The sequence below is a fragment of the Erpetoichthys calabaricus genome, chromosome 7 (genome assembly GCF_900747795.2).
Source record: "Erpetoichthys calabaricus chromosome 7, fErpCal1.3, whole genome shotgun sequence".
Classification (NCBI taxonomy): domain Eukaryota; kingdom Metazoa; phylum Chordata; class Cladistia; order Polypteriformes; family Polypteridae; genus Erpetoichthys; species Erpetoichthys calabaricus.
Window position 1 is genome coordinate 184,854,635 of NC_041400.2, and position 25,855 is coordinate 184,880,489.

Below are 25,855 nucleotides of genomic sequence, written 5' to 3' on the forward strand. Positions count from 1 at the left end.
TACCTTTCAAAACCGCCGATGGACCTGGACCGTCATGCCTCAGGGATATACTGAAGCCCCTTGTGTTTATGGTTTTGGCCAGAAAAAGATAATAAATTGATACAGTATATAGAAAAAAAAAAAAGAAAAGAAAAATAAATAAACAACAAGTGCACATGATACTCAGAAAATTGCTATTCTTTTTAGGTGAAAATGGCCATAAAAAAGTGTCGAAGAAAAAAAAAAAAACTGCAGTTACTTCAAGCTATCGTTAAATATTTAGGTCATGACATTTCTTGCGATACAAGAGCTCTCTCTAGCGGCCGTTTAACCATCATTCAAAACCTTCCAAGACCGGTCACAAAACAACAGGTTAAGTCAGCATATTTCTCTGTGGCTGCATAGCTTTGGATGGGAATGTTTTCTTGTTGTGGAGTTGTGCTGTGTGTTTCCCGAGATGGATTATCTTTGTTTACAGTTGGCACTTGGGTCGCCACGGAAATTAGTGTTTCCTTGTTGTCGCTGACCCGGTTCCGCCTCGGACTTTTCCATGATCTGGAGGCTAGCATGTATGGCACCACGGTGAGATGAATTCCTAATTTAAAAGTAGTACCAGCTTGCGGCCTGAGAAGTTGTTTGCTTGTAAGTTTTTCAGGAGGAGCACAGCCTTTACAAAATCTAGCTAACACTGCGATCTGGCTGCATGCGGTGGTATAGCAGGCTGACAAGGCTCTATGTGATTAAAAAAAAAATAAATAAATCAATAAATAAATAATAATAAAAATGCATTACTCTCACTGACTATATTCTCGTCCATTCACTGTGTTCGTGGACGAAAAAGGGGGGATTAATGAATGCAGTTTTAACGCAACCACATACAGACAAGCAAAGTGCTCATGAGCCCCCTAACAGTAAAGGTACCTCACACCGTTCGTTCTATTTTAGTAGAGGATTTAAGACCAGCGCTGGCAAACCGATCAAACATCAAAAACTGATTGAATCCCTCTTAGAAGCTATAACTAAACCATCAAAGTTAGCGATCGTTAAATGTCAAGCTCACATAGGAAAACAAGATCCTGTCAGCAAAGGAAACGAATTAGCTGATCACTTTGCTAAACAGGCTGCATATAATAACACACGAATCTCTTTATTCCAACAGAGAAATAACCAGGACCCTGATAATCAACTTGTTTCTTTACAGAGTGCAGCCATGGACAGAGAAAAAAGGAAAATGGTCCAAAGAAGGGTCCCTCTCTGATGGAGTCTGGACCCATAGGCAAACTAACAAACCTTTCCTCCCAAAGGCTTCTTTCCCAGGTATGGCAAAAATCGCTCATGGTCTAGACCATGCTGGAAGGGACGCCATGATTCAGGATGTTGAAAAACACTGGGAAGCTGCAGGCTTTTCTACATATGCAGAGCAGTTCTGCAGATGCTGTGCATTATGTCAAAAGTCTAATGTAGGAAAGGGCACCCAGGTAAGTCCAGGTAAGTCCCGCCGTTACACCTAATCCAATGGGTCCGTTTGAACAACTCCAAATGGATTTCATTGAACTAACTCCGTCTAAAGGTTATCGTTATTGTCTAATAATTGTTGATGTGTTCTCCCGATGGGTAGAACTTTTTCCTGCTAAACACGCTGATGCTAAAACTGTAGCCAAAGCTTTAATCAAAGAAATTATTCCTAGGTGGAGCATACCACAGAAATTGCAAATTGATAATGGCACCCTAAAATCTAAATTAGCAAAAATCTGTGAGCAGACAAATTTATCCTGGCCAGACACTTTGCCTCTGGCCTTAATGAGATTGAGGGGTAGAACACACCGGCTATTAGGACTGTCGCCGTTTGAAATTCTGACCGGACACCCATGCCTGTGGGAATGGTTATGCGAAATGTTAACCTGCATACTGTGGACAATGATCTTCTCTCTTGTCTTACAGGTCTCCGAGATACTCTGAAAGAAGTCCACGAGCAGGTTAACCAGGCCTGGAGGACTAGTCTTCCATCTAAAGACACGCCGATTCCCTTAGGCACTTGGATCCTCGTCCATGACACTCGGAGGAAACATTGGCATCAGCCGAGGTGGAGAGGACCGTTCCAAGTTCTTCTGTCCACACCACATGCAGTGAAAATGGAAGGATTGCCCACCTGGATTCACGCCTCACATTGCAAGAGATGGCACCCTTGATTGCTGTGCTACTATGCTTTCTTTTCCCTTGTCTACTGCCCTGGTCACCTTGACTTTCCCGTTAGGAATCACCACATCAGTGCAGGTTGATTTCTGCTCTATTATCAACTGTGGGACTGGTCGACAAGCCCAGTGGACCTGGTCTGACAAATACGTGTGTATGACTGTTACGAAGTATTATTGGGGAAGTAACTGTGACACCTGGCAATGGGTTTTTGCTAACACTGGAACTGAGGACTGGGGTTCTCAACCTTTTGAGGCCCAAAAATACGGTTTGAAAAATCGATTTTCTATCATAAAAGGACATGCTTCTCATAAATGTGTTGACAACCATTGTAACCCCTTGATCATCATTTTGAAGAACTCCTCTTTACATGACTCAGGAACCTATATATTAGGGCATACGTATCTGGAACAGACCCTTTAGGGAGATTTCTAATTAAGATTGACAATCCTGTTACTAACACCTCATTCTCCTGCACACACACCTGTCTCCCCAACTTCTGGTTCAGACTTTTCTTCTGTTAAGATTATGAATATTTCCACCCTCTCATCCACTTTTTCAATTGAAACTGGCTATGGCGATCAGAACCGTTGGTTACAGTGGGTATTATATTCGGCTAAGCAAGTAAATCAATCTGATTGCTACGCCTGTGCTACGGCCAGGCCACATCTGTCCCTTTCCCTCTTTCTAATATTTACCCTGTTGGTCTTCCTTGTCTCCTTGCCCTTTTTACCTCTCCGTCCACACCAAAAGACTCTTAACTGCATTACACTTTCTCTCCTCTTTCCCCCCCACTTCTCATATGACTCCCCCGATGTTCCAGTCTCATGAAGGCAATTATACCTGCTTCTCTAGTAATTATAGTTCCCCCTTCCGAGGTACTGATGTTGGTCATATCCCTTCTTCCTTCTGTTCCCAGACTTTCCAGGTTAACTCCACCTCATTTAATTCTACATTCTCACTTTTCCTGTTGACACAGTCCACTCCGTGTGCTGATATTTGGTGTATGTGCAGTACATTAAAATTAATTGATATTCTTCCCCCTGTTTGGACTGGCACATGCGCATTAACCCAACTTGTTATGCCTTTCCGCCTCCTCCCTTTGAATTCTCCTCGCATGTCGTCCAGCTCTGGCCGACGTCGTCGACCCCGCTCTGCTGACCCCTCCACATTCTCTCTTCACGGCCCTGGCGTTTACTTTGATTCCATTGGTGTCCCTTGTGGAGTCCCTGATAAATTTCAAGCGCGAGATCAAGTTGCTGCCGGATTTGAGTCTATTTTCCCCCAAGTTACAATAAATAAAAATGTAGATTGGCTTAATTACTTATATAACAACCAACACCGTTTCCTGAATTTTACTAAAGAGGCTGTTGAAGGGATACATGAACAGCTTGATAGAACATCCCTTATGACTTGGCAAAATCGATTAGCATTACATATGCTCCTTGCTGAAAAGGGGGGTGTATGTGCTATGTTTGGTGATGTGTGCTGCACTTGCATCCCTAATAATACGGCTCCCGATGGATCAATCACCGTGCTTTGCCAGGTTTAACTGCCCTTTCAAATAAATTAGCTACCACTTCTGGCATTTCTAGCCCCTGGGGCTGATGGCTCAGGTCAGTGTTTATTTCACTGGCCATTGCTTTTATCATTCTGTTGCTTGTGGCCTGCTGTATAGTCCCCCTAATTAGATATCTTGTGTCCCAGTATTTCACTGCCTCCGTGGCCAAGGCTTATATGTTACACGAAGAATGCATGCTTCCCATTTCTTCCTCCTTTCCTTCCACTCCTTCCCCTTCTCCTACTCTCTCCCTTGTTACTCCTATGTCACCCATATTTTTGTTGGTTCAAAAAGGGGGGAATGTAGAAGAAGAATGTTCTCCTCAGCACCATGTATTTTGTGTGTTTAGTAAATTAGAATCTTTATAATAACTATTTTGTAACTTGCCAGTGAGAGACGCTTTGGCTTATGAACTAACAAAAATATGTTATTCCAGGGTTCAGGAGAAATAGTGTCCACATGAATAAAATGTAAGCTGTTTCTTGTTTTTCCCTTTCTCAGAGTGAATGTTTCAGGGACAAGGTCACAAGGCTGCAGAACTGTACATGTAGTTTATGCAAAGGCGTCTCTCCTGTGCTTAGCTTCCAAAACACAGATAATGCTTAGCTCAACAGACATATTGTTTAACTTTACTGTTTTGATAAGGATGTTCTTTCTGTCTTATTAATCATGAGATGCTGAAGTATAAAAAACCCCTCCTGGCTTTTGATCAGGGTTCAATTGAGCTTTGCGGCAATAAGTTATACTCTTTTGAATCTCTACTTACTGCGACTCCGAATGAATAAATAAAGTGAATTGAGAAAATATTATCTGTCTGCTTTCCAGTGTGCCTTTTTCGTCCACACGCCCCTAATAATAATAATAATAATAATAATAATAATAATCATAATAATAATAATCATAATAATAATAATAATACTTTACATTTATATAGCACTTTTCTCACTAATCAAAGTGCTTTAGTGAGTGAGTGGGGAGCCACTTCACCCACCATTAACGTGTAGCATCCACCTGAATGAGGCAACGGCAGCCATTTTTGCACCAGTATGGCTCTCCACACATGAACTATTAGGTGGTGAAATGGTGAGAGATAATTAGCCAATGTGAGACAGGGGAATGATTAGGGGGCCAGAATACTGTAATTAGGCCGTGGTGGGCAATTGAGCCTGAACATCGGGATAAACCCTACTCTTTACAAAGTACCCCCCAGGGATCTTTATTGAGCACAGAGAGTCAGGACCTCAGTTTTACAGTTCAACTAAATGATGACGCCATTTAAATGACACAGTGTCACCGTCACTACACTGGACCATTGGGATCCACGCACAGACTGGACTCAACAACACCTGTTCCAGGAGCAACCTAAGCTTTTTCCCAAATGGTCTCCCATCCCAGTACTTGCCAGACAGGATTCACATAAATCACATAAATGTGATTATTCTCAAAGGGTTCACTTACCTGTGAACGTATAATTAGCATAACTGTCCATTAAAATTCATTGTAATGTAAATAAATGACACAGACTTTTTGTTTCAGTGTCATTTGCCTCCTTGTTCTTGCTGGGTCAGTACCCTCACTGGCATCCTTTTCTCATTCATGGACTCCTAGCCCCTCACAATACCCAAATACTCTGTTTTTTTTAGCCATCATTTTTCTTGTTTCTGAACCCCAGTACCCTTCACCAGGGAGGGGCACTGCAGTGACAGGGTAAGTATCAGGTATTCAGAAACTAACTTGCCTGCACCCCGCTATGCTCAGTTTCAATTACATGGCCTCCATTTCCTTTCCCTGACCCATAAATGAGATTGTTTCATCTGATAAAAGGACCTCACACTGGTGCCCCTAATTATGGAGCACTGAAGTTTGTTGTCACAACCCGGAGCTTTTACAGAATGTCGAGGAGGAGGAGGAGGAGGAGTCTTTGATCTGGAACTTCATTGTTTATCTTGAAGTCTTTCCACTCTGATAAGCTCCTTTCTCTATATTTTTTTCTCAGCTTCAGCATTAGTCACACTAGGGAGGACTCCTGACCCCCCTCCATGCACACAAGAGAATCCAAAAACACCCAAAACAAACTGAGACGCCAGACAGCATTTGGAAACTTCGGCAAGAAGAGTCAGGAGTTTACTGTTCTTCACCAAGAGTGAGCTGTCAGGTAAGGAATGAAAATCTTAATGAAATGGGACTGTAGGACCGCTTGGACGATGTAATGGATGCTTAGCTGTGTTAGCGGACAAGAGCTCAGATTTGTGGAGTTTATTGATTACCTTTTGGCTGACTGGTTTTTATACTCGACACAGCAACATCAATTTAGTTTTTAAAAAGAGGTCTGTGAGAAAGATATGGTGTGCAGAGAGCCAAACACATGGGGATAACCAAGGCAAAGCATTGATGGGGGACCCTGTGTCCCAAAGAGGGTAATGCTGCACTGCTTCAGTCCAGTCCTGGGGGGGCGCTGCTGAGGCTGAACGTGTTCATTCTAACAAGCTGCTGCTTTGAATTGGACTCCTGCCTTAATGAAGCAAGCTCTCTGTATTGGTATCAATCCAAGAATGTCAAAAAGTGGGTTTGTTACATTTTATTGGAATGTAGAAGTCTTTATGACCTGTCATTGTTTGCACGTCTAAAACAACTATTATCAAACACTGATCATTTCTGTATTATCTATATCTATTATTTATTTATTAATATTACAGATTTATTGACTATATTTATGTATCTAGATTGCATAATACCATAAACTGAATCAATGTTCATATTGCTTGACTACACGTCAATATTGCTGCTACTTCTTTGTCTCGTCTTTGCACAATGTTTTGTCTTGTTTGTGTTTTAATTTTTAATTTTAAATCTTAATTTGAATTTTGAATTTTTATTTTAATTCTAATTTTAATTTCATTTTCATTTTCTGTGGTGGGCTGACACCCTGCCCGGGGTTTGTTTCCTGACTTGCGCCCTGTGTTGGCTGGATTGGCTCCAGCAGACCCTCGTTACCCTGTAGTTAGGATATGGATAGATGGATTTTAATTTTTTATTTGCACTTACATTTACATTTACATTTACATCATTTAGCAGACGCTCTATCCAGAGCGACTTACAACAGTGTTTGTTAGTTTTTTTTCGCATACCCCTTGGGGTCAGAGCGTAGGGTCAGCCATTGTACAGCGCCCCCTGGAGCAATTACAGGTTAAGGGCCTTGCTCAAGGGCCCCAGCAGAGTAGGATCTCTTTTTTGGCAGTGACGGGGATTCGAACCCGGCAACCTTCGGGATACCAGCGCAGATCCTTAGCCTCAGAGCCACCACTTCATGTTGTTACACTGTGGACCCTGAGGCTTGCAATTTCGTCTATCTGTATACTGTATATGGTTGAGATGACAATTAAGTTGACTTAGACTTTTGACTTTGACTTTATATGTGATACACGGGCACAGTTTAGGCTTTATCTTCATTTTTAAGATCGTCATCATCATTGTGACTTCCATTATCTGGTGGGTTTCCTCACCAGAGCCAGGAAGGGGGTCCCAAGGTGCAGATGTGTGATTTAGGTTAGGTTAGGTGCTAAGGTGGATGGATAGGCATCCCAGCCAGGCTAGGTTGATGGTGCCTTTCTTGGCCGGGAGGCCATAAGGGAATGGACAAAAAAAAATTTGTCGATCCAAAACAATCTCTCCCCCAGAACAATAGATGGCAGTGCTCCTCTGGCATTGACAAACACAGAAATCCATGGCATTCGTAGTCCAGAGGGAAGTCCTTGGGTTACCTTAACAGAGCCAGGAAGGTGGTCTCCAGATTCAGATTGCCCGACTATACAGTATATCCCGATACCTAATGGCAGTCAAGGTGTCTAGCCTGTAGAGGTCTGTGCGTCCCTCCATAGATATGCCTCCCCAGACCATCACTGACCCACCACCAAACCGGTTATGCTGAACGATGTTACAGGCAGCATAACGTTCTCCATGGCTTCTCCAGACCCTTTCACGTCTGTCACATGTGCTCAGGATGAACCTGCTCTCATCTGTGAAAAGCACAGGGTGTCAGTGGTGGACCTGCCAATTCTGGTATTCTATGGCAAATGTCAATCAAGCTCCATGGTGCCAGGCAGTGAGCACAGAGCCCACTAGAGGACATCGGACCCTCAGGCCACCCTCATGAACTCTGTTTCTGATTGTTTGATCAGAGACATTCACACCAGTGGCCTGCCTGCTGGAGGTCATTTTGTAGCCAGCCCATGCCCATATCTTATTTTAAAGACAGTCAACGTCTTATTATGAGTTCTGTTAAGGATAAAATTTAAACTTTGTCTTAATCCGCATCATTATCATGTTTGGAGTTATCTTGCTTCTGGTAATTCATTTTTGTGGATATTTGGAATTATTTTTGGGCCGTTTTGACCATTATTTAGGGTCGAGTGTGTCATTTTGGGCACCTGTTGCTAGGGGCACGCATAGTCGTCATGGGCGTGTTCTTGTAGGTCATGACCCTGATTTTGCCAACATGGCATAAAAGGCCTTCCAGTATAATCCTTCTCCCTCTGAGTTGCAGATAAACCCTTTTTCATATTGTGCTTCAGAAAATCTTTGTGCATCAAATCTCTTGTGTTACCAAACTTTGCAGATCGCTTTTTGCCTTCTTTGATTTTCCCAGTTTGTCTGTTTTTGTACGTTTCTCTACGGGTCCCTCTCAAATACTGTCTGTTTTGCAGTTCTGACACATGATTTCTTTCTGCAGTTCTTCTTTCTCCAGTTATGACATATGATTTATGTCATTATGGGTGTAAATCAGACTTTGCTCACCTTGATTTTTAAAATTTGTCATGATCATTATAATTTACATGATGGCATAATTTAAACTGTGTCCACCTTGATTTTTAAGATGGTCATCATCATTTCAACTTTTATTATGTGCATAATTAAAATTTTGTTTATCTTAATTTTTATGATTGTAATCCTCCTCATCATCATTGTGTTAGGAGTTATCATATGTCTGGTAATTTTTTGTCAAATATTTGGAATCATTTGTTATTTTTGGGCTCTTTTGACCATTATTTACGGCCACGTATGCTTGGCCCCCGTCGTTAGGGTACACATAGCTGCCATGGGCGTGTCCCTTAAGGTCACGACCGTAATTTTGCTGTGATGGTATAAAAGCCCTTCTCTACCTGAGATGCAGATAAAACCCCTTTCGAGTCATGTTTCAGAAAATCTTTCTGCATCATATCTCGAGCTTTGCAAATCGCTTGTTGACTGTGAGGTAGTCCTTCATTTTGGCTTATCACGTGACTTTCTTTGTTTTTTTTCCGGTTTTCAGCCTTAGTCTTTTTTATTTGCCTCTTAAATACTGTCTGATTTGCACTCATGACATATGATTTCCATTATGGGCATAAATTAGTCTTTGACTTGTTTGTATGGAATTTTACTTGCTTTTAATAAATCCAATAAAATATAAAAATTAATTAAAAAATAAATAAATAAGACTATGTTTATGATCACGCCCCCTGGTGTCCCAGAGTGCTAGTGCTTACCTCAGATGATCTTATATATGTACATACTGTATATACAAATGTAGTAGAGGATATCTAAGAAAGTACGTTAAATTGGTATGGGCACGTGATAAGGAGAGACAATGAATATGTTGGCAAATGAGTGATGGGAAAGGAAGTACAGAGAAAGAGAATGAAGAGCTGAAGGAAAAGGGTCTGATTGGAGAGGAAATGCAGGACTGAACTGGATGGAAAAGGTTGATCAAGCAATTTTGACCTCACTAAGAAGTGGAAAAAATTAAAGAGAAAAATAAAGGAGAAGATATGTATACAGAATATACAAATATATGTATAGATACAGTATATGCAGAGAAGGAAATCATCTTGGGGGCGGCAGGGTAGCGCAGTGGGTAGCGCTGTTGCCTCGCAGTTGGGAGACCTGGGACCTGGGTTCGCTTCCCCGGGTCCTCCCTGCGTGAGTTTGCATGTTCTCCCCCGTGTCTGCGTGGGTTTCCTCCGGGCGCTCCGGTTTCCTCCCACAGTCCAAAGACATGTGGTTAGGTGGGATTGGCGATTCTAAATTGGCCCTAGTGTGTGCTGGGTGTGTTGGTGTGTGTGTGTCCTTCGGTGGGTCGGCAACCCTGCCCGGGATTGCTTCCTGCCTTATGCTCTTTGTTGGCTGGGATTGGCTCCAGCAGACCCCCTGTGACCCTGTGTTTGGATTCAGCGGGTTGGAAAATGGATGGATGGATGGAAATCATCTTCTACAATCTTAGAATCGAATTTCACAAACACTGGCAACTGTGCAGCTTACTAAGGAAGTACCCATTCCTCGTGTGTTTCCCATAATACTGTAAAAAGAATGGGGCAGGGTGCAGAAGATTGGAATGTAAATGTCTTATTTTTTTAAAGAAAACTATGCAGGCTATTTCCTCCTTACTTATTTTGTAAATATATTTGAAATACATCTTTGGCTTTCATTCAGTTCTGTGGTGCGCCTTTGTCTCTGTTGAGGAGTATTTCGATATCTTAAGCTATCAATGAAAAGAAAAAGAGTAATTCTTCTTTGCAAGATGGCTCAAGCTCTGTCTCGTGTCATGGTGAGTCCAGATACAAATTCTCACTTGGAGTGAAGTGCGGACTCTGACGCAGCCTCTCCAAGACATTCACATTGCTGCTTCATAAGACCAGTGTAATTGAGATGTGCCATCTGTTGGAATGACAAATGCATTACATATGACTCTGTTATATGCCATTGGGTATGAGATTTATAAAAGAAGTGTTAATGTTTTCGATGCACCATCTGTTGGAATGATGAATACAACACATATGTCTCTGTTATATGCCATTGGGTATGGTATTTGTAAAACAAGTATTAATTTGTGTGATGCACCATCTGCTGGAATGATAAATACAATGCATACAGTATGTCTGTTTTATGCCATTTGCTATGCAATTCGTAAAAGCAGTTTAATTGCATCGTGCTATCTGTTGGAGTGACAAATGCAATGCATATGTGTTATATGCCATTTGATATGGAATTTATAAAAGCAGTGTTAATGTTTGTGATGCGCCATTTGTTGGAATGACAAATGCAATACATATGACTCAGTTATATGGTATTGGCTATACGATTTGTAAAACAACTGTTAATGTTTGATGACAAATGCAATACATATGACTCAGTTATATGGTATTGGCTATACGATTTGTAAAACAAGTGTTAATGTTTGCGATGCACCTCCTGTTGGAATGACAAATGCAATACATATGTCTCTGTTATACTGTATACCATTTGGTATGGGATTTGTAAAAGCAGTTTTAATGTTTGTGATGTGCCATCTGTTGGAATGACAAGTGCAATACATATGTCTCTGTGACATGCCATTTGGTATGGGATTCATAAAAGCAGTGTTATTATTTGTGATGTGCCATCTGCTGGAACGACAAATGCAATACATTTTAATACTAGGAGTGTTTGTAATGCTTCATCTTTTGGAATGTCAGAGCTATAGCAACCGGACAAACACAAAGACAGGCACTTATCCTTTTATTAAGGTCGATATATATTTGTATCTACATACATTCACCCATGCATACAAGTAGGTATATATTTATACACATATTATGAGGGCACAAACTGGCAAATATAGTGAAGTTTTAAACATATGCAGTCATATCCGAGTTGTCTTCATGGGTTGGAAATTCTACACCCAAACAAGTCCAACCGGCCAGTGATTCATGATGGAAATGAAAGCCACATGTCTGAGTCTGTGAGTGCAGTGCCATGTAGAGTGCTGACTGACAGACAAAGTATTAGGTATCCCCTCGGTCTCATGCAAGAAGCCACACGTCCTGCAGAGTCCTCTGCTTTGAAAGTTTGTCAGAAATAGGGGAACACAAAACTAACATCCCATTGTGCTGTGACACGTCTCTGTTTATCTGGTCATTTGTGAGCCAGCTCTTGAAATGCACTCAGCAGGAGATGCTAATTAAACACAAGTCCATTAGGGGAATTGCTGCATGCCATTCTTGGTAGTCGAATGGTCTCACGTGTCTCTTAATTGCTTTCTTGTAATTTATCACAGTACTGAGTGATCTCGTGGCTCAGCTTGTAACTTTGAGTTTTATGGTTGGTATGATTAGCCTTTAAATTGTACCTGAGTGAGGATATGCGTAAGTGTCTAGTGTCATGGACTGGCACCATACCAACATCTGGTCGTGCCTTAAGTTCTGGCACCACTGCTACCCTCAAATGTTTTTTTTAAAATGGACGAATGATGTCAGGTTTACAAGGGACTCTAAATTGGCCGGTCTTGTGTTAGTGCCCAGCGATCAACTGGCTACTTGTTCAGGGCTGGCTTTTTCTTGTACTCCATGCTGCTGGGGTCAACTCTGCTACCTTCCAGTACTGAATAAACCTTCTTCAGATCATTTAATTTTCATTCTGCTTATTCCGATAAGGGTTGTGGTGGCATCACACTAAGATGGACAGAGCAGGCCACCTAATGTCTGAAACTTCTTGCAGCCCTTCCTGAAAATCAAATGGGAAAGGCGCTATATAAATAAAATGTACTGCTATTATTATTAATAATAATAATCATCATATTATTATTATTATTAGTTGAGATATTTATTTCCTATACCACAGTGTTTCCCAACCTTCATGGTGTCATGCCCCTGTTTTTCCCATGCTACTGTGTTCACATACGTCCTGGGAATCCCCTTCCATAAATCTAGTGCACTCACTCTGAGCGAGGGGAGGAGGGTTGTTCTTCCTCAGGGAATCAAGCATGATCGTCAAAGTGAGGTGTATTGGGTTGGGGTTTCTTGGTCCAGCCTGATCACTAGAGCTCTACATCATTAAATGAATCAAGCGCAATTATCAATGCTTTTCTTCCTTGGAGAATCGAGCCTGATCATCAGAGTGGGAGTTGCGAAGGTCTTCCAGGATCGGCTGCCACCGTGAATCAAGCTTGATCATTGGAACGGTTGATGGAGTTTTGTCTGGAGTTGGCCATGATCCGCCTGCGATGCTGTGAATCGAGCACGATAGTCGGACCGGTGGGTTTGTTAATCAGGCTTGGATCGTGGCCCACCAGTCGCTTGCAGCCCACAGGCTGGATGATGTTGCTCTAGCATGTCCTGGGTCGGCTCCAGACCTTATCCCAGCAGAAGTGAGACAAGCGGCTGTGCGGCATGGATGAAGTTTTTGACTGTACTGGTTGAGTGTTACATACGCTGCCAGTGAAAAGTCTGGTCACACCAGAAAAGTTAATGTTTTCAATAGAAATTAATACCATTTTTATTAAGATACCATTAAACTGATTTAACTCTTTGAGGGCAGAATATTTTTTCCAAAAAATTAAGTTTTCTGAAAAGCACACAAAGCAATGGTTTCACACAGAAATCAACATAAAACGTCTGTTGTTGTGTCCAATGACCACCCGGTCACAGTGTCATGGGTAGCATGACAACTGGGAAAAATGTGTAGCAGGCTAGCTGACAGGCTGTCTTCATGGGGTCAGGGGCAGCAGCGGCAGTGGCATCACAATCTTGAAATTCACGAACACTGGCAACTGTGCAGCTTACTAAGGAAATACCCATTCCTTGTGTATTTCCCATAATATTGTAAAAAGAATGGGGCAGGGTGCAGAAGATTGGAATGTAAATGTCTTATTTTTTTAAAGAAAACTATGTAGGCTATTTCCTCCTTACTTATTTTGTAAATATATTTGAAATACGTCTTTGGCTTTCATTCAGTTCTGTGGTGTGCCTTTGTCTCTGTTGAGGAGTATTTCGATATCTTAAGCTGTCAATGAAAAGAAAAAGAGTAATTCTTCTTTGCAAGACGGCTCAAGCTCTGTCTCGTGTCATGGTGAGTCCAGATACAAATTCTCACTTGGAGTGAAGTCCGGACTCTGACGCAGCCTCTCCAAGACATTCACATTGCTGCTTCATAAGAACAGTGTAATTGAGATGTGCCATCTGTTGGAATGACAAATGCATTACATATGACTCTGTTATATGCCATTGGGTATGAGATTTATAAAAGAAGTGCTAATGTTTTCAATGCACCATCTGTTGGAATGATGAATACAATACATATGTCTCTGTTATATGCCATTGGGTATAAGATTTATAAAAGAAGTGCTAATGTTTTCGGTGCACCATCTGTTGGAATGATGAATACAATACATATGTCTCTGTTATATGCCATTGGGTATGTTATTTGTAAAAGAAGTATTAATTTGTGTGATGCACCATCAACTGGAATGATAAATACAATGCATATGTCTCTGTTTTATGCCATTTGCTATGCAATTCGTAAAAGCAGTTTAATTGCATCGTGCTATCTGTTGGGGTGACAAATGCAATGCATATGTGTTATATGCCATTTGATATGGAATTCATAAAAGCAGTGTTAATGTTTGTGATGCGCCATTTGTTGGAATGACAAATGCATTACATATGACTCTGTTATATGCCATTGGGTATGGGATTTATAAAAGAAGTGTTATTGCTTTCGATGCACCATCTGTTGGAATGATACAATACAATACAATACAATACAATTTAATTTATTTTTGTATAGCCCAAAATCACACAAGAAGTGCTGCAATGGGCTTTAACAGGCCCTGCCTCTTGACAGCCCCCCAGCCTTGACTCTCTAAGAAGACAAGGATAAACTCCTAAAATAAAACCTTGTAAGTGTAGGACTTCCCAGGAGAACGTTGCCCAGCTACACGACAGGGTTCAGCACCACGATCATCTGGGGACTGATCAGCTGATGTGGTACCTCATGTTCGTTTTAGATTACTTGCATAAAAATCTAACAAGTCAGAGTCCAATTCAGTGATAATACGTAAAACGTCGTCCATGGAGTATTTTGTGTTATGCTGTGCTTCAATCTCTTGCCAGATGTTGATGCCATTTTTGCTGTTGTTTGCCCGTCTTTACTCATGTGAGTGCAGGGAGACTCGGTCAAACCAGTGAAGGTAACTTTCCTTCTAGCAAAGAGAGTCCAACTATAACATAATGGTGGGTATGGTCACTGTTTACAGTTGAGTACCACCGTCAACTCCTCCTTTTGACAAAAGTCGACATCCACCCTGAAATGGTTAAAAAGACATTAGTAGTGTTGCTAATGGCTATTGCTGCTTGAAATGACTCATTTTTAATTTCACATTGGACTGCAAAGCCCCATTTATCTATCTATTTATTTATTTACAGTATCTATCTTACAGACAGACCTCAGTATGTGCGTCTCGAGAACTGCAGGTCTGATATTGTGGTCAGCAACACAGGAGCACCACAAGGGACTGTACTTTCTCCCGGTCCTGTTCAGCCTATATACATCAGACTTCCAATACAACTCGGAGTCCTGCCACGTGCAAAAGTTCGCTGACAACACTGCTATCGTGGGCTGCATCAGGAGTGGGCAGGAGGAGAAGTATAGGAACCTAATCAAGGACTTTGTTAAATGGTGCAACTCAAACCACCTACGACTGAACACCATCAAAACCAAGGAGGTGGTGGTGGATTTTAGGAGGACCAGGCCCCTTATGGACCCCGTGATCATCAGAGGTGACTGTGTGCAGATGGTGCAGACCTATAAATATCTGAGAGTGCAGCTGGATGATAAATTAGACTGGACTGCCAATACTGATGCTCTGTGTAAGAAAGGACAGAGCTGGTTATACTTTCTTAGAAAGCTGGCGTCCTTCAACATCTGTAATAAGATGCTGTAATAAAGTATCTATCTATCTATCTATCTATCTACTCTATCTATCTATCTATCTATCTATATCTATCTATCTATCTATCTATCTATCTATCTATCTATCATCTATCTATCTATCTATCTAAATGTTCTATCAGACAGTTGTGGTGAGTGCCCTCTTCCACGCGGTGGTGTGCTGGGGAGGCAGCAAAAGAGAGGGACACTTCACGTCTGGACAAACTGGTGAAGAAGGCAGGCTCTATTGTAGGCATGGAGCTGGACAGTTTGACATCCGTGGCAGAGCGACGGGCGCTGAGCAGACTCCTGTCAATCATGGAGAATCCACTGCATCCACTGAACAGGATCATCTCCAGACAGAGGAGCAGCTTCAGCGACAGACTGCTGTCACCGTCCTGCTCCACTGACAGACTGAGGAGATCGTTCCTCCCCCACACTATGCGACTCTTCAATTCCACCCGGGGCGTAAATTTTCAGCAGCCATTCTTTCAGTGTTCTAATGGTCAACTCCATTATATGGTCTTTAATGAGCCATTTTATATAAGTTATTAGAGAAACATTTCGGATTGCATTAGCACTGTTGACACCTGTCATTCTGTTCACTTGGGTTGCAGGGTACTTTGTCAAATCGTCCACGGCACATCCCTTCATGGCCCCCATCTACCTATTTTCTAATGGCACCTTCCAGCATGACAACACACAATGTCACAAAGCAGAAGTCGTCTCACATTGGTTTCATTTCCCTGCCAATGAGTTCATTGTTCTTCCAGGGCCTTCCCAGTCACCGGAGACCTTTAGATCATTAAAGCCGAACCAATAGAACACCTTTGGGAAGTGGTGAACAGGAAATCTGCAAAAAATTTTGTGATGCAATCATGTCAACATGTACCAGAATTGCCAAAGAATTTTACCAACATCTTGTGGAACCCATCCCAGGAAGAATTGTGCCTGATCTGAGAGGAAAAGGAGGCCCTATCCAGTATTAGTACAGTGGTGCCTTGGTTTGCGAGCATAACTCGTTCTGGGAACGTGCTTGTAATCCAAAACACTCGTATATATCAAAGCGAATTTCCTCATAAGAAATAATGGAAACTCAGATTATTTGTTCTACAACCCAAAAATATTCATATAAAATGATTAATACAAAATATAAAGTAAAAATACATAAAACAAATTAACCTGCGGGTGGCGCAGTGGTAGCACTGCTGCCTCACAGTTAGGAGACCCGGGTTCGCTTCCCGGGTCCTCCCTGCGTGGAGTTTGCATGTTCTCCCCGTGTCTACGTGGGTTTCCTCCGGGCGCTCCGGTTTCCTCCACAGTCCAAAGACATGCAGGTTAGGTGGATTGGCGATTCTGAATTGGCCCTGTGTGTGTGTGTGTGTGTGTGTCCTGCGGTGGGTTGGCACCCTGCCCGGGATTAGTTCCTGCCTTGTGCCCTGTGTTGGCTGGGATTGATTCCCGTGACCCTGTGTTCGGATTCAGCGGGTTGGAAAATGGATGGATGGAAATTAACCTGCACTTTACCTTTGAAATGAATCGTGGCTGGTGTGAGGGAGACGAGAGAGAGGAGGAGGAGGAAGAGGGTTATTGTGTGGGCCGACTTTCACTCTAACTAACGGAATCCCATGCTATCTGTGGGCTCACTGGAATCTTCTTCTTTTTTTTTGCGACTTTAACAAGGAGCCTCTCCAATGACAGTTGCTTTTGCCTGAAGAGTCACTACACTTGGACACAAAATTTAAAAAATGCTTTACGCCCTGTAAGGTTCCTGAACTCTTTTGAGAGTACACCTTATTTAGGAGTCATAGTGGACTCTAAACTATCGACTTCCAGACAGTGATCAGAAGCCATTAAGAAGGCTAACAGAATGTCAGGTTATATAGCGCCCTGATGAGTGCAGTACAAGTCACAGGAGGTTCTGCTCAAGCTTTATGACACACTGGTGAGGCCTCATCTGGAGTACTGGGTACAGTTTTGGTCTCCAGGCTACAAAAAGGACATAGCAGCACTAGAGAAAGTCCAGAGAAGAGCAACTAGGCTGATTCAGGGACTACAGGAGTTGAAAGATGAGAAAAGATTAAAAGTGCTGAGCCTTTACAGTTTAAGCACAGGATACACAATCCATCCATCCATCCATTTTCCAACCCGCTGAATCCGAACACAGGGTCACGGGGGTCTGCTGGAGCCAATCCCAGCCAACAAAGGGCACAAGGCAGGAAGCAATCCCGGGCAGGGTGCCGACCCACCGCAGGACACACACACACAAACACACCCAGCACACGCTAGGGCCAATTTAGAATCGCCAGTCCACCTAACCACATGTCTTTGGACTGTGGGAGGAAACCGGAGCGCCCGGAGGAAACCCACGCAGACACGGGGAGAACATGCAAACTCCACGCAGGGAGGACCCGGGAAGCGAACCCAGGTCCCCAGGTCTTCCAACTGCGAGGCAGCAGCGCTACCCACTGCGCCACCATGCCGCCCGGATACACAACTGAAGTGTTTAAAATTATGAAGGGAATTAGTCCAGTGGATCGAGATGGTGACTTTAAAATGAATTCATCAAGAACACGGGGACACAGTTGAAAACTTGGGAAGGGCAAATTTCACGCAAACATTACAAAGTTTTTTCTTTACACAAAGAATGATAGACACTTGGAATAAGCTACCAAGCAGTGTGGTAGACAGTAAGACTTCAGAGACTTTCAAAACTTGACTTGATGTTTTTTTTGGAAGAATTAAGTGGACAGGACTGGCGAGCTTTGTTGGGCTGAATGGCATGTTCTCATCTAGATTGCTCTAATGTTCTAATGTGTGTGTCCTTCACCTGCCTCTGTCCATTTCTTTGACAATTTATTGTGTGGTGTGAGCTGTAAAATAATGGCTTTGAAATAAACTTTACAGATTACAGTGGTAAACTTCAAACCCCAACGTACACTAGTTTAGTTATTTACACACGCGGCCAGTTTTGTAATCGCATTGCTTGCTAGGGTGGCTCCGTGTTATTAGGAGGGCATGTCCTCAGTGTTAGCCACTGGTTATCAGTTAGCCACTGGTAACAAACAGATGGGTTAAAAGGTCCCAGTTTCAGACATTTCTTCATCCGAGTTTACGGATTCAAAAAACACGTTTTTGTCAATCGACCCGATTTTTTTACATCCTTTTTGAAGTTTTGACTTTCGATTGGCTTTTGCGAACAGTGCAGTGGATTCCCTAGTTTTCAACCTTTTTTTTTCTTCCAGTTATTTTTAAAATATTCTTGCTGGGGCTGCTAAGCATAATAGATTCTGGATAGTTTAAGCACGTTTGAGAGTGTAATGGAGTTGCAAGTGAATGAAAAACAAAAACACCTGCTTTGTTGTCAGAAATAATGGGAAGAGAGTGACCAACATGTTACAAGGGTGGTCTTGCCTAAGAAAACCATACAATAGCCACATCTATTTCTTCATCCATCGTTGCCTTCAATGACAAATCTCATTGTCCTTAATTGAGCTTCTTATTCAAGTCTTTTGGGATGGGTCACCTCACAGTTTTTTTGTCTTGTTTCTCTAAGACAGGAACTGCATAGTCTGTTGAACTGGACGTCCCATCTCATCTGTAAACAAATGAAAGAATTTCCAGCTGTACTGTTGGTCAGGCGATTGTGCACAGAACATTCCGGTGTTTTCCTGCGGGGCCTGAGCAGTGTGCCCCCATAACAATTGCTGCTGGAGGAAATGATAGTGTTCACAATTTCTTTGAAGCTCCACAGTAATAATTACTATAATAACTAGTGTAATGCGGATTGTCAGGGGAGGAATCGCCCCAGCAGTGTTTAGTTACAATCATCCCAGCATGACGGCGAAACACTTTAGCCTTTCCTGTTGCAGTATGCTGTCAGATCGGATTAAGAGATCTTTCTGAAAATATGTAAAATGATGTTATTTTAGATTGGAGGGGTTTATGAGTTCCAGCAGAACTGAATGGGGGCCATAGAAGTCAGGACGGTCTGAAAGTCACTTGGACCACCGTTTGATCCTGGGGTGACTTCTTTTGGGTATCTCAGTCCAAAGACTTGCTGTTAGGCTAGCAGGCTGGTCTACTTTGGTCTGGTGTGGATGTATGCCTGAGTGGGCCCTGCTGCTGAATTTGATCCCCTCCAGGCAGGATCCCATGTCTTGCACAGAATTTCCAAGCATTGGTCTCTAGTGTGCCAGGAAGAACTGGCTGGTAAAAGTCAGAAAAGTCTTACAAAGATGGAAGAATGCACTGAATGTCATGGCAGTTCCATGGGCATTGTAGTGTACTTAGGTAAAGATGGTTCAGGAGGTGATTACTCCATGGGTAGCAAAGTAGGAAACGTCTGCCAGAATAACAGACTCCAAGACTCCTATTTATGGATGGCAGGTGTGACTGGTGGGACAGACCACAATTAGTCACCATAGAGTGTTGGGGCACCCACTGGGCAACCCCATTTAATGTAAAAAGAATAGAATAAGGAGTGCGGGGCTGCACAACGAAAAAGACTGATGGCAATAGCTCATGGATGAATGTCTCCATTAGGATTGAGGTTGTTCTCTGTGAAGTTCAGGTCAGAATCAGTCGCTACCTTCAAGGAGCCATCTGCTTTTATGGGTGTCCAGTAGGGGTGAGGACTGCTTTGGGGGTCATGGGCAGGATTAGTCGACCTCAAAGGATGGCTTCTCGAAACTGCAGGTAAAATAGAAGATACAGTTAGTGACAGCGCCCCCTCTTATCCCAGAGTGGTATCACTTACCTTAAACATAGCAAAGAAGATTCCTTTATTGTCATTGCATAACACATACAATGAGATTTCAGTTAATTAAACTAGCAGAACTAACAAAAAGCGAATTCAGGAGCATCGGTTCAAGAAGACGGTCCCCTGGCGCACATGTGTGACACACGTATCATTAGATCACAGAAAAATCAAAGCAACTCACCAAATAATCCTAAGTGCATTTGAACTGCCAGAAACTGTGGCTGACGCTCTGGATTTATAGGGTGGAGGGCACTTTGGACCTCCTGGAGGTAATGCTGAATGAAATTCTCTCTGACACACCAACACTGAGGAGTTTCAGACAATTAATCATTCAGCAGCAGTGTGTCAAGAAACGCTATGAGGGCTCCTTCATATCAAAAGCAATACAACTGCGCAAGGCCTCCTGGGACGGTCAAGGCAGAAGTTTTCTTTCTTTTTAATTTTCACATCTATCTATCTATCTATCTATCTATCTATCTATCTCTCTATCTATCTATCATCTATCTATCTATCTATCTATCTATCTATCATCTATCTATCTATCTATCTATCTCTGTACTGTGGATGTTGTAAAATTACTGCCAAGAGACAGAAAAGAAGAGTTGGGGGCACCAGCAGGTGTTCCCCATTTACTGTAATGCCTGTAAGAATTGTGCACAAAAAAATGCATGTCAAATGAGAATTCAACATCAATGTTTTAAGGTTGCTTTCTTGGCTAACTTCCGTCTCCTACATGTTCCGGTCAAGAACGTCAAGGATTCCTGGGGTCAGATGGTGTTCGAGCTGACGGAGGCAGGGGAGATAGAGTGGCTGTGGTTTCTTCTGGAAGTGACTTCACGGGTCCTCAGGTTAGTTCTGAAGGAAAACGAAAATCATGTGTTAGTTTGGGAGCATTTCTGGGTCAAGCAGAAGCCCTGAAAAACAGGGCTCCTGAGTCCCCGTATCAGCCCAGCACTTATGAGACCCAGCATGGTTGATTCACTGCATTTTAGTTCCCATCATGCCCTACACAATTCCACACGGTTACCAATGTCCTGGGATGCTGCCAGCTACCAGACTGGGGATATACGAGGGCAATCCCAAAAGTAAGGTCTCCAAATCGGTGGGGACGTAGAGAAACTGTTCGTACGGCTGTTGGCCACACTGTTGTGATTGGTGCTTCCTCCACTCCCAAACAAGCATATGCAGCTTCGCTGGGATGCTCAATCTTGGTTTGGCAGCACTTGAAAATGGAGCTCCCGTTGAACGCTACCGCCAAAGTGCAAAGTTCGCGCAGGAGACCGTAATTGTCCGACGAGACAGTCGCGAAAGTTGAGGAATGCATGCGTAAAGATCGGCGGTTGGAACTTCATCACCCACCCACCTTGGACTTGGCACCCAGTGACTACCACCTGTTCCCTAAGTTGAAAGAACATTTGTCCAGAAGGCGATTCTGCTCCGACGAAGAGGTGAAAGATGAGGTTCAACGCTTCCTGAAGGACATGGCGGCGAGCTGGTATGACATGGGCATTCTAAAACTACACACGTCTACAGAAATGCATCGACCGAAATGGCGATTATGTAGCAAAATAAATAAATCTTTAACCTTTAAAATGATGTAAACATTATAGAAAATAAACGGTTGTTTGTATTTCTAAAAAAATAGGAGACCTTACTTTTGGGATTGCCCTCGCACATATTCTGGAAAAGTAGCCTTCCCCTATTGCTTTTTTGCAGGTAAGGGTCTCAAACCCATCCTGGACAGCATGCCAGTCCACCTGTTGTCCTTCCATTCCTGCTTCCCCTTTTCTCCTGGGCATGATAAACCTGCCTGGCACCTACAGTGTGTATTGAATATCTGTACAGAGCTCTGTCAGGTTAATGTTAAAGATATTGATTTATATTATTGGGTAGCCACACAAGCTTATTAGACTGAATGGCCTCCTCTAATTTGTCAGACTTCTTGTGCTATCGTATAGAATGAGTACATTGAGTAAGGCGTACGTACTGTTCATGCATACTGAGTCAGGGATAGATAGATAGATAGATAGATAGATAGATAGATAGATAGATAGATAGATAGATAGATAGATAGATAGATAGATAGATAGATAGATAGATAGGAAAGGCACTATAGATAGATAGATAGATAGATAGATAGCTCGATAGCTAGGATAGAAGATAGATAGATATTAATAGATAGATAGTCGCTAGATAGCTAGATAGATCGATAGATAGCTACTTTTCCCCAGGGGAATTCACATTCTCCGCAGCAGCAACTAATCAAAACATTTTAAAGATTGATAACAGGCAGTAACAGACAATAACTTTGTATAATGTTAAATGTTAACGTTTACGCCCCCAGGTGGAATTGAAGAGTCGCATTGTGTTGGGGAGGAACGATCTCCTCAGTCTGTCAGTGGAGCAGGACGGTGACAGCAGTCTGTCGCTGAAGCTGCTCTTCTGTCTGGAGATGATACTATTTAGTGGATGCAGTGGATTCTCCATAATTGATAGGAGCCTGCTGAGCGCCCGTCGCTCCGCCACAGATGTTAAACTGTCCAGCTCCATGCCAACAACAGAGCCTGCCTTCCTCACCAGTTTGTCCAGTTTGAATACACACCTTCAGGGTATTGTGTATTGAATGTGCTGTACTGACCTAATTAAGTTGTATTCAGTGTCTTGAATGTCTGTATGGAGACCAGGCCAAATGTCTATTAGAGATACTGAGTTGTATTATTAGGCAATCAACTTATCTTAATAGACTGAATGGTCTCCTGCCATTTGCCAAAAATCTTCTATTTGTATGTTGATTATGTGAATCTAGTCAGAAATATGCACGCTGAGTTCAGAGTATATGTAGCATTGCTGACTCAACCATAAGCGCTGATCCCCCTGGGGGTTGCCTTTTAATTTAAGCTGTGTTCTGTGTCACATTCTTTTCTTCTGCCACTTTAACGGCCCACCAGTTGAAAGCATTGCCAGACTTTACAGCTGGCTGAGAGTCTAACAGGAGAAAATGTAAACAGAAGGATTCTGAAATATTTGTCATTGTCTGCTGACTTTAAACAAACTAGACCACCAAACATGCAGTGTTCCCTTAGAAAGGAGCCAGCTAACCAAGCCTTAAGAAGACTCACCAACTCTTTCAAAAGAAATGATCTGTAGTACTAGGGTGTTGTATCGTGTTAGCCATTATGAATGTAGAGAAAAGCCAATCTGTATTAATAGTTAAGACTGGGTTATTTCAGCAATTAACATGGAACAATCCAGAAAAAAACAGCAATATTTGAAAACAGGCTCAAGAGTTGAATGATTCAACAAGAGCAACAATTTATTTCTTATATAACCTAAATCACACAAGGAGTGCCAAAATGGGCTTTAACAGCCCCAGTTTTATGACAGCCCTCCTGCCTTGACACCCGAAAGAATACAAGAAAAAACTCACCAAAAAAAAATACCCTTTTAGGGAAAAAAATGGAAGAAATCTTGGGCAAGGCAGTTCAGAGAGAGACCCCCTTCCAGGTAGGTTGGGTGTGCAATGGATGTCAAAAAATGGGTTAAATATAACGTTCAAAGCAATGCAACTATCAATTATGGAGAATCCACTGCATCCACTTAATAGTATCATCTCCAGACAGAAGAGCAGCTTCAGCGACAGACTGCTGTCACTGTCCTGCTCCACTGACAGATTGAGGAGATCGTTTCTCCCCCAAACTATGCGACTCTTCAATTCCACCCAGAGGGGTAAACGTTAACATTTAACATTATACATAGTTATTGTCTGTTTTTCTGTTTTTCACCTGCATTGTTATCATTTTTTAATTTAATATTATTTATTGTATCAGTATGCTGCTGCTGAAGAATGTGAATTTCCCATTGGGATTAATAAAGTATCTATCTATCTATCTATCTATCTATCTATCTATCTATCTATCTATCTATCTATCTATCTATCTATCTATCTATCTATCTATCTATCTAACAACAACAACAACATTTATTTCTATAGCACATTTTCATACAAATAATGTAGCTCAAAGTGCTTTACATGATGAAGAAAGAGAAAAAAGACAAAGTAAGAATTAAAATAAGAGAACACTAATTAACATAGAATAAGAGTATGGTCCGATGGCCGGGGAGGACAGAAAAAACAAAAAAAACTCCAGACGGCTGGAGAAAAAAAAAATAAAATCTGCAGGGGTTCCAGGCCACGAGACCACTCAGCCGTCCTACCTAACATAATGAAATAGTCCTCTTTGTATGTAGGGTTCTCACGGAAGGACTTGATGATGACGGTCATGTAGACTTCTGGCTTTTAATCCATCAATGGAGGAACATCATGGTGCTTTGATTAGGTGGTGGTGGCGGCTCAGGTCGCCACCACAGAAAACTGGGAAAAGAAAAGAAACAGAAGAGAGAGTAGGGGTTAGTACGGATTCTAGAGCCACCATGAATAGTTATGATAATTAATTGAATATACAGAGCATCAGGATTAAACTAAAATGAAGTTATGAGAAAGCCATGTTAAAGTAATGTGTTTTTAGCAGTTTTTTAAAGTGCTCCACCGTATCAGCCTGGCGAATTCCTATTGGCAGGCTATTCCAGATTTTAGGTGCATAACAGCAGAAGGCCGCCTCACCACTTCTTTTAAGTTTAGCTCTTGGAATTCTAAGCAGACACTCATTTGAGGATCTGAGGTTACAATTTGGAATATAAGATGTCAGATATTCCGAAATATAAGATGGAGCAGATTATTAAAGGCTTTAAGGAAGGTGACTATGTAGAAAAGTGATGTAATTTTTTTTTGAAATTCTTAATAGAGTTAAAATGTCCCTCGTAATATAAGTAGTAGACAATGTAGATACAGATACATAAATACAGAATATGATATGGGGGAATTATTTAAGGTATTTAAAAAAAAAACAATTACTTAGATAAATAAGAGTTCAGCAGCCATGGCATGTCCTGATTAAGAAGTCGTACGGCCTGAGGGGAGAAGCTCCTTTGAAGTCTCTCAGTTTTGGCCATTAAGACTGTGGAAATGCCAGCCTGATTTCAGTAGGTGGTATCCTTCAGGTCTGTGGTGGGTTGGCGCCCTGCCCAGGATTGGTTCCCTGCCTTGTGCCCTGTGTTGGCTGGGATTGGCTCCAGCAGACCCCCGTGTCCCTGTGTTCGGATTCAGCGGGTTGGAAAATGAATGGATGGATGGTATCCTTCAGGTTATTCTGAGTGAGTTTTGCCTCTCTATTTTAGTTTTGTGCACTTCTTTTTCTTCACTCAGCTTTTTCTTTAGCACACGATACACGTCCTTCACAGCCTCTTTGTCACCAGATTTGAATGCTCTTCTCTTTTTCTCATTCAGGTAATCCAGGGCTTGTTGCTTGGGAAGCAATGCACTGTCTTTGAGGGTACCGCTGTATCAACACAGAAATCAATATAGCCTGTGATTCAGTGACAGAGTCCCTCAATATTGTCCCTTTGTGACTCTGTCACTTGGAAGCTGTCATTCAGAGCCATTTCGGCCCCCAGGCTACATTTCCTCACTATTCTAATGGTCTAATAACAGGCTTGTAGCTGGGAATAAGCTGAATCAGGTTGTGGTCAGATCTGCCTAGAGGTGCTAGTAGTTTACACTTAAAAGCATCTTTGTTGTGGTGTGA

At 42.2% G+C, this 25,855-nt stretch overlaps 1 protein-coding gene across 2 annotated transcripts in view; it reads left to right on the plus strand.

Annotated features, from left to right (window-relative positions):
• Window positions 1-5,795: 5,795 nt before the first annotated feature.
• The window catches only part of frem1a (Fras1 related extracellular matrix 1a), a 265,369-nt gene continuing 245,309 nt past the window's right edge, over window positions 5,796-25,855 (plus strand). The window contains exon 1 of one of the 2 annotated variants that reach the window (XM_051929875.1): window positions 5,796-5,888. The gene's annotated coding sequence lies outside the window, so the exon portion shown is untranslated. The remainder of the gene's footprint in view (window positions 5,889-25,855) is intronic. The other variant, XM_051929873.1, reaches the window with a different exon arrangement.